We start from the raw sequence: 9,991 nt of genomic DNA, 5'->3' as shown, positions 1-9,991 counted from the left end.
AACGCGATATCGCATTTCACTTCCATGTTTCATGATAGGATATAATATTCAATGCGAAGTGTCATGCATACCTCGTATTCACTTCAAAAGAATGTAAATGCGATACTTCCTTCCTAGGAAATAGCGTTTACAGATGTCTACGTATCGTTGCAATAGATTTCGAATGCTTCATAAAACGCGATATCGTACCTCATTTCTATGTTTCATGATAAGATGTAATATTCATTGCGAAGTGTCATGTATACCTCGTATTCACTTCAAAAGAATGTAAATGCGGCACTTCCTTGCTAGGTAATAGCGTTTGCAGATGTCTACGTATCGTTGCAATAGAGTTCCAATGCTTCTTAAAACGCGATATCGCATCTCATTTCTGTGTTTCAGGATAAGGTATAATATTCATTGCGAAAGGTTATGTATTCCTCGTCCACGCTTCAAATGAATGTAAATGCGACACTTCCTTGCTAGGAAATAGCGTTTGCAGATGACTACGTATCGTAGCAATAGAGTTCGAATGCTTCATAAAACGCAATATCGTACCTCATTTCTATGTTTCATGATAAGATATAATATTCATTGCGAAGTGTCATGTATACCTCGTATTCACTTCAAATGAATGTAAATGCGACACTTCCTGTCTAGGAGATAGCGATTGCAGTTGTCTACGTATCGTAGCAATAGAGTTCGAATGCTACTTAAAACGCGATATCGCATCTCATTCCTATGTTTCATGATAAGATGTAATATTCATTGCGAAGTATCTTGATTACCTCGTATACACTTCAAATGAATGTAAATGCGATTCTTCCTTCCTAGGAAATAGCGTTTGCAGATGACTACGTATAGTAGCAAGAGAGATTTAATGCTTCTGAAAACAAGATATCGCATCCCATTTCTATGTTTCATGATAAGATATAATATTCATTGCGAAGTGTCAAGTATTCCTCGTATTCACATCAAATGAATGTAAATGCGACACATCCTTTCTAGGAAATTACGCTTCCAGATGTCTACGTATCGAAGCAATAGAGTTCCAATGCTTCATAAAACGCGATATCGCATCTCATTTCGATGTTTCTTGATAAGATACAATATTCATTGCGAAGTGTCATGTATACCTCGTATTCACTTCAGTTGAATGTAAATGCGACACTTCCGTTCTAGGAAATTACGTATCCAGATGTCTACGTATCGTAGCAAGAGAGTTCTAATGCTTCTGAAAACAAGATATCGCATCTCATTTCTATGTTTCATGATAAGATATAATATTCATTGCGAAGTGTCATGTATACCTCGTATTCACTTCAAATGAATGTAAATGTGACACTTCCTTTCTAGGAAATTACGTTTCCAGATGTCTACGTATCGAAGCAATAGAGTTCTAATGCTTCTTAAAACGTGATATCGCATCTCATTTCTGTGTATCGTGATAAGATACAATATTCATTGCGAAGTGTCATGTATACCTCGTATTCACTTCAGTTGAATGTAAATGCGACACTTCCTTTCTAGGAAGTAGCGTTCGCAGTTGCCTACGTATCGTAGCAATAGAGTTCGAATGCTTCTTAAAACGCGATACCGCATCTCATTCCTATGTTTCATGATAAGATGTAATATTCATTGCGAAGTATCTTGATTACCTCGTATTCACTTCAAAAGACTGTAAATGCGGCACTTCCTTGCTAGGTAATAGCGTTTGCAGATGTCTACGTATCGTTGCAATAGAGTTCCAATGCTTCTTAAAACGCGATATCGCATCTCATTTCTGTGTTTCAGGATAAGATATAATATTCATTGCGAAAGGTTATGTATTCCTCGTCCACGCTTCAAATGAATGTAAATGCGACACTTCCTTTCTAGGAAATAGCGTTTGCAGTTGTCTACGTATCGTAGCAATAGAGTTCGAATGCTTCTTAAAACGCGATATCGCATCACATTTCTATGTTTCATGATAAGATACAATATTCAATGCGAAGTGTCATGTATACCTCGTATTCACTTCAAATGAATGTAAATGCGACACTTGCTTTCTAGGAAATTACGTTTCCAGATGTCTACGTATCGAAGCAATAGAGTTCTAATGCTTCTTAAAACGCGATATCGCATCACATTTCTATGTTTCATGATAAGATGTAATATTCATTGCGAAGTGTCATGTATACCTCGTATTCACTACAAATGAATGTACATGCGACACATCCTTGCTAGGAAATAGCGTTTGCAGATGTCTACGTATCGAAGCAATAGAGTTCTAATGCTTCTTAAAACGCGATATCGCATCTCATTTCTATGTTTCATGATAAGATATAATATTCATTGCGAAGTGTCATGTATACCTCGTATTCACTTCAAAAGAATGTAAATGCGATACTTCCTTGCTAGGAAATAGGGTTTGAAGATGACTACGTATCGTAGCAAGAGATTTCTAATGCTTCTTAAACGCGATATCGCATTTCACTTCCATGTTTCATGATAAGATATAATATTCAATGCGAAGTGTCATGCATACCTCGTATTCACTTCAAAAGAATGTAAATGCGATACTTCCTTGCTAGGAAATTACGTTTCCAGATGTCTACGTATCGAAGCAATAGAGTTCTAATGCTTCTTAAAACGCGATATCGCATCTCATTTCTGTGTATCGTGATAAGGTATAATATTCATTGCGAAGTGTCATGTGTACCTCGCATTCACTTCAAATTGAATGTAAATGCGACACTTCCTTTCTAGGAAGTAGCGTTCGCAGCTGCCTACGTATCGTAGCAATATAGTTCGAATGCTACTTAAAACGCGATATCGCATCTCATTCCTATGTTTCATGATAAGATGTAATATTCATTGCGAAGTATCTTGATTACCTCGTATACACTTCAAATGAATGTAAATGCGATTCTTCCTTCCTAGGAAATAGCGTTTGCAGATGACTACGTATAGTAGCAAGAGAGATTTAATGCTTCTGAAAACAAGATATCGCATCCCATTTCTATGTTTCATGATAAGATATAATATTCATTGCGAAGTGTCAAGTATTCCTCGTATTCACATCAAATGAATGTAAATGCGACACATCCTTTCTAGGAAATTACGCTTCCAGATGTCTACGTATCGAAGCAATAGAGTTCCAATGCTTCATAAAACGCGATATCGCATCTCATTTCGATGTTTCTTGATAAGATACAATATTCATTGCGAAGTGTCATGTATACCTCGTATTCACTTCAGTTGAATGTAAATGCGACACTTCCTTTCCAGGAAGTACCGTTTGCAGATATCTGCGTATCGTAGCAGTAGAGTTCAAGTGCTTCTTAAAACGCGATATCGCATCTCATTTCTATGTTTCATGATAAGATGTAATATTCAATGCGAAGTATCATGATTACCTCGTATTCACTTCCAATGAATGTAAATGCTATACTTCCTTGCTAGGAAATAGCGTTTGCAGATGTCTACGTTTCGTTGCAATAGAGTTCCAATGCTTCTTAAACCGCGACATCGCATCTCGTTTCTATGTTTCATGATAAGATATAATATTCATTGCGAAGTGACATGTATACCTCGATTTCACTTCAAATGAATGTAAGTACGACACTTCCTTTCTACGAAATTACGTTTCCAGATGTCTCGCTATCGAAGCAGTAGATTTCTAATGCTTCTTAAAACGCGATATCGCATCTCATTTCTGTGTTTCATGATAAGATATAGCATTCATTGCGAAGGGTTATGTCTTCCTCGTCCACGCTTCAAATGAATGTAAATGCGACACTTCCGTTCTAGGAAATTACGTATCCAGATGTCTACGTATCGTAGCAAGAGAGTTCTAATGCTTCTGAAAACAAGATATCGCATCTCATTTCTATGTTTCATGATAAGATATAATATTCATTGCGAAGTGTCATGTATACCTCGTATTCACTTCAAATGAATGTAAATGTGACACTTCCTTTCTAGGAAATTACGTTTCCAGATGTCTACGTATCGAAGCAATAGAGTTCTAATGCTTCTTAAAACGTGATATCGCATCTCATTTCTGTGTATCGTGATAAGATACAATATTCATTGCGAAGTGTCATGTATACCTCGTATTCACTTCAGTTGAATGTAAATGCGACACTTCCTTTCTAGGAAGTAGCGTTCGCAGTTGCCTACGTATCGTAGCAATAGAGTTCGAATGCTTCTTAAAACGCGATATCGCATCTCATTCCTATGTTTCATGATAAGATGTAATATTCATTGCGAAGTATCTTGATTACCTCGTATTCACTTCAAAAGACTGTAAATGCGGCACTTCCTTGCTAGGTAATAGCGTTTGGCAGATGTCTACGTATCGTTGCAATAGAGTTCCAATGCTTCTTAAAACGCGATATCGCATCTCATTTCTGTGTTTCAGGATAAGATATAATATTCATTGCGAAAGGTTATGTATTCCTCGTCCACGCTTCAAATGAATGTAAATGCGACACTTCCTTTCTAGGAAATAGCGTTTGCAGTTGTCTACGTATCGTAGCAATAGAGTTCGAATGCTTCTTAAAACGCGATATCGCATCACATTTCTATGTTTCATGATAAGATACAATATTCAATGCGAAGTGTCATGTTATACCTCGTATTCACTTCAAATGAATGTAAATGCGACACTTGCTTTCTAGGAAATTACGTTTCCAGATGTCTACGTATCGAAGCAATAGAGTTCTAATGCTTCTTAAAACGCGAAATCGCATCACATTTCTATGTTTCATGATAAGATGTAATATTCATTGCGAAGTGTCATGTATACCTCGTATTCACTACAAATGAATGTACATGCGACACATCCTTGCTAGGAAATAGCGTTTGCAGATGTCTACGTATCGAAGCAATAGAGTTCTAATGCTTCTTAAAACGCGATATCGCATCTCATTTCTATGTTTCATGATAAGATATAATATTCATTGCGAAGTGTCATGTATACCTCGTATTCACTTCAAAAGAATGTAAGTGCGATACTTCCTTGCTAGGAAATAGGGTTTGAAGATGACTACGTATCGTAGCAAGAGATTTCTAATGCTTCTTAAACGCGATATCGCATTTCACTTCCATGTTTCATGATAAGATATAATATTCAATGCGAAGTGTCATGCATACCTCGTATTCACTTCAAAAGAATGTAAATGCGATACTTCCTTGCTAGGAAATAGCGTTTACAGATGTCTACGTATCGTTGCAATAGAGTTCGAATGCTTCATAAAACGCGATATCGTACCTCATTTCTATGTTTCATGATAAGATGTAATATTCATTGCGAAGTGTCATGTATACCTCGTATTCACTTCAAAAGAATGTAAATGCGGCACTTCCTTGCTAGGTAATAGCGTTTGCAGATGTCTACGTATCGTTGCAATAGAGTTCCAATGCTTCTTAAAACGCGATATCGCATCTCATTTCTGTGTTTCAGGATAAGATATAATATTCATTGCGAAAGGTTATGTATTCCTCGTCCACGCTTCAAATGAATGTAAATGCGACACTTCCTTGCTAGGAAATAGCGTTTGCAGATGACTACGTATCGTAGCAATAGAGTTCGAATGCTTCATAAAACGCAATATCGTACCTCATTTCTATGTTTCATGATAAGATATAATATTCATTGCGAAGTGTCATGTATACCTCGTATTCACTTCAAATGAATGTAAATTCGACACTTCCTTGCTAGGAAATAGCGTTTGCAGATGTCTGCGTATCGAAGCATTAGAGTTCTAATGCTTCTTAAAAGCGATATGACATTTCACTTCTATGTTTCATGATAAGATGTAATATTCATTGCGAAATATCTTGTATACCTCGCATATGCTTGAAATGAATGTAAATGCGATACCTTCTTTGCTGTTAAATAGAGTTTGCATATGTCTTCGTATCGAAGCAATAGAGTTCTAATGCTTCTCAAAACGCGATATCGCATCCCATTTCCATCTTCCATGATAAGATATAATAATCATTGCGAAGTGTCATGTATACCTCGTATTCACTTCAAATGAATGTAAATGCGACACTTCCTTTCTAGGAAATTGCGTTTGCAGATGTCTACGTATCGATGCAATAGAGTTCTATTGTTTCTTAAAACGCGATATCGCATCTCATTTCTATGTTTCATGATAAGATATAATATTCATTGCGAAGTGTCATGTGTACCTCGTATTCACTTCAAATGAGTGTAAATGCGACACTTCCTTTCTAGGAAATAGCGTTTGCAGTTGTCTACGTATCGTAACAATAGAGTTCGAATGCTCCTTAAAACGCGATATCGCATCTCATTCATACGTTTCATGATAAGATGTAATATTTATTGCAAGTATCACGATTACCTCGTATTCACTTCAATAGAGTGTAAATGCGATTCTTCCTTCCTAGGATATAGCGTTTGCAGATGACTACGTATCTCGTAGCAAGAGAGTTCTATTGTTTCGTAAAACGCGATATCGCATCTCATTCCTATGTTTCATGATAAGATATAATATTCATTGCGATGTATCATGTATACCTCGTATTCACATCACCAGAATGGAAATGCGACACTTCCTTGCTAGGAAATGGCGTTTCCAGATGTCTACATATCATAACAATAGAGTTCCAATGCTTCTTAAAACGAGATATCGCATCTTATTTCTATGTCTCATGATAAGATATAATATTCATTGCGAAGTGTTATGTATACCTCGTATTCACTTCAAATGAATGTAAATGCGACACTTCCTTTCTAGGAAATAGCGTTTGCAATTGTCTACGTATCGTAGCAAGAGAGTTCTAATGCTTCTTAAAACGCGATATCGCATCTCATTTCTATGTTTCATGATAAGATATAATATTCATTGCGAAATGTCATGTATTCCTCGCATTCAATTCAAATGAATGTAATTGCGACACTTCCCTGCTAGGAAGCAGCGTTCGCAGATGTCTACGTATCGTAGCAATAGGGTTCTAATGCTTCTTAGAACGTGGTATCGCATCTTATTCCTGTGTTTCATGATAAGATATAATATTCATTGCGAAGTGTCATGTATTCCTCGCATTAACTTCAAATGAATGTAAATGCGACACTTCCCTGCTAGGAAATAGCGTTTGCAGATGTCTACGTATCGTAGCAATAGAGTTCTAGTGCTTCTTAAAGCGCGATATCGCATCTCATTTCTATGTTTCATGATAAGATATAATATTCATTGCGAAATGTCATGTATACCCCGTATTCACTTGACAAGAATGTAAGTGCGACACTTACTTGCTAGGAAATAGCGTTTGCAGATGTCTACGTATCGTTGCTATAGTGTTTCAATGCTTCTTAAAACGAGATATGACATCTTATTTCAATGTTTCATGATAAGATATAATATTCATTGCGAAGTGTCATGTATACCTCGTATTCACTTCAAATGAATGTAAATGCGACACTTCCTTTCTAGGAAATAGCGTTTGCAGTTGTCTACCTATCGTAGCAAGAGTGTTCTAATGCTTCTTAAAACGCGATATCGCATCTCATTTCTATGTTTCATGATAAGATATAATATTCACTGCGAAGTGTCATGTATACCTCGTATTCACTTCAAATGAATGTAAATACGACACTTCCTTTCTACGAAATTACGTTTCCAGATGTCTCGCTATCGAAGCAGTAGATTTCTAATGCTTCTTAAAACGCGATATCGCATCTCATTTCTGTGTTTCATGATAAGATATAGTATTCATTGCGAAGGGTTATGTCTTCCTCGTCCACGCTTGAAATGAATGTAAATGCGACACTTCCGTTCTAGGAACTAGCGTTTGCAGATATCTGCGTATCGTAGCAGTAGAGTTCTAGTGCTTCTTAAAACGCGATATCGCATCTCATTTCTATGTTTCATGATACAAATTCAATATTCATTGCGAAGTGTCATGTATACCTCGTATTCACATCGCAAGAAAGTAAATGCGACACTTCCTTGCTAGGAAATAGCGTTTGCAGATGACTACGTATCGATGCAATACAGTTCGAATGCTTCTTAAAACTCAATATCGCATCTCATTTCTATGTTTCATGGTAAGATATAATATTCATTGTGAAGTGTCATGTATACCTTGCATACGCTTGAAATGAATGTAAATGCGACTCTCCCTTGCTAGGAAATAGCGTTTGCAGTTGTCTACGTATCGTAGCAATAGAGTTCGAATGCTTCTTAAGACGCGATATCGCATCTTATTTCTATGTTTCATGATAAGATATAATATTCATTGCGAAGTGTCAAGTATACCTCGTATTCACATCAAATGAATGTAAATGCGACACATCCTTTCTAGGAAATTACGTTTCCAGATGACTTCGTATCGAAGCAATAGATTTCCAATGCTTCTTAAAACGCGATATCGCATCTCATCCCTATGTTTCATGATAAGATGTAGTATTCATTGCGAAGTATCTTGATTACCTCGTATACACTTCCAATGAATGTAAATGCGACACTTCCTTTCTAGGAAATTACGTTTCCAGATGTCTACGTATTGAAGCAGTAGAGTTCTAATGCTTCTTAGAACGCGATATCGCATCTCATTTCTATGTTTCATGATAAGATATAATATTCATTGCGAAGTGTCATGTATACCTCGTATTCACTTCAAATAAATGTAAATGCGACACTTCCTGTCTAGGAGATAGCGATTGCAGTTGTCTACGTATCCTAGCAATAGAGTTCGAATGCTTCTTAAAACGCGATATCGCATCTCATTCCTATGTTTCATGATAAGATGTAATATTCATTGCGAAGTATCTTGATTACCTCGTATACACTTCAAAAGAATGTAAATGCGATTCTTCCTTCCTAGGAAATAGCGTTTGCAGATGACTACGTATCGTAGCAAGAGAGTTCTAATGCTTCTGAAAACAAGATATCGCATCTCATTTCTATGTTTCATGATAAGATATAATATTCATTGCGAAGTGTCATGTATACCGCGTATTCACTTCAAATGAATGTAAATGCGACATTTCCTTTCTAGGAAATTACGTTTCCAGATGTCTACGTATCGAAGCAATAGAGTTCTAATGCTTCTTAAAACGCGATATCGCATCTCATTTCTGTGTATCGTGATAAGGTATAATATTCATTGCGAAGTGTCATGTGTACCTCGCATTCACTTCAAATGAATGTAAATGCGACACTTCCTTTCTAGGAAGTAGCGTTCGCAGTTGCCTACGTATCGTAGCAATAGAGTTCGAATGCTACTTAAAACGCGATATCGCATCTCATTCCTATGTTTCATGATAAGATGTAATATTCATTGCGAAGTATCTTGATTACCTCGTATACACTTCAAATGAATGTAAATGCGATTCTTCCTTCCTAGGAAATAGCGTTTGCAGATGACTACGTATAGTAGCAAGAGAGATTTAATGCTTCTGAAAACAAGATATCGCATCCCATTTCTATGTTTCATGATAAGATATAATATTCATTGCGAAGTGTCAAGTATTCCTCGTATTCACATCAAATGAATGTAAATGCGACACATCCTTTCTAGGAAATTACGCTTCCAGATGTCTACGTATCGAAGCAATAGAGTTCCAATGCTTCATAAAACGCGATATCGCATCTCATTTCGATGTTTCTTGATAAGATACAATATTCATTGCGAAGTGTCATGTATACCTCGTATTCACTTCAGTTGAATGTAAATGCGACACTTCCTTTCTAGGAAGTACCGTTTGCAGATATCTGCGTATCGTAGCAGTAGAGTTCAAGTGCTTCTTAAAACGCGATATCGCATCTCATTTCTATGTTTCATGATAAGATGTAATATTCAATGCGAAGTATCATGATTACCTCGTATTCACTTCCAATGAATGTAAATGCTATACTTCCTTGCTAGGAAATAGCGTTTGCAGATGTCTACGTTTCGTTGCAATAGAGTTCCAATGCTTCTTAAACCGCGACATCGCATCTCGTTTCTATGTTTCATGATAAGATATAATATTCATTGCAAAGTGACATGTCTA

This window comes from Xylocopa sonorina, unplaced genomic scaffold (assembly GCF_050948175.1).
Source record: "Xylocopa sonorina isolate GNS202 unplaced genomic scaffold, iyXylSono1_principal scaffold0049, whole genome shotgun sequence".
In the NCBI taxonomy this organism is placed as follows: Eukaryota; Metazoa; Arthropoda; class Insecta; order Hymenoptera; family Apidae; genus Xylocopa; species Xylocopa sonorina.
The sequence above is the reverse complement of the archived record's forward strand: the minus strand, read 5'-3'. Positions refer to the sequence as shown.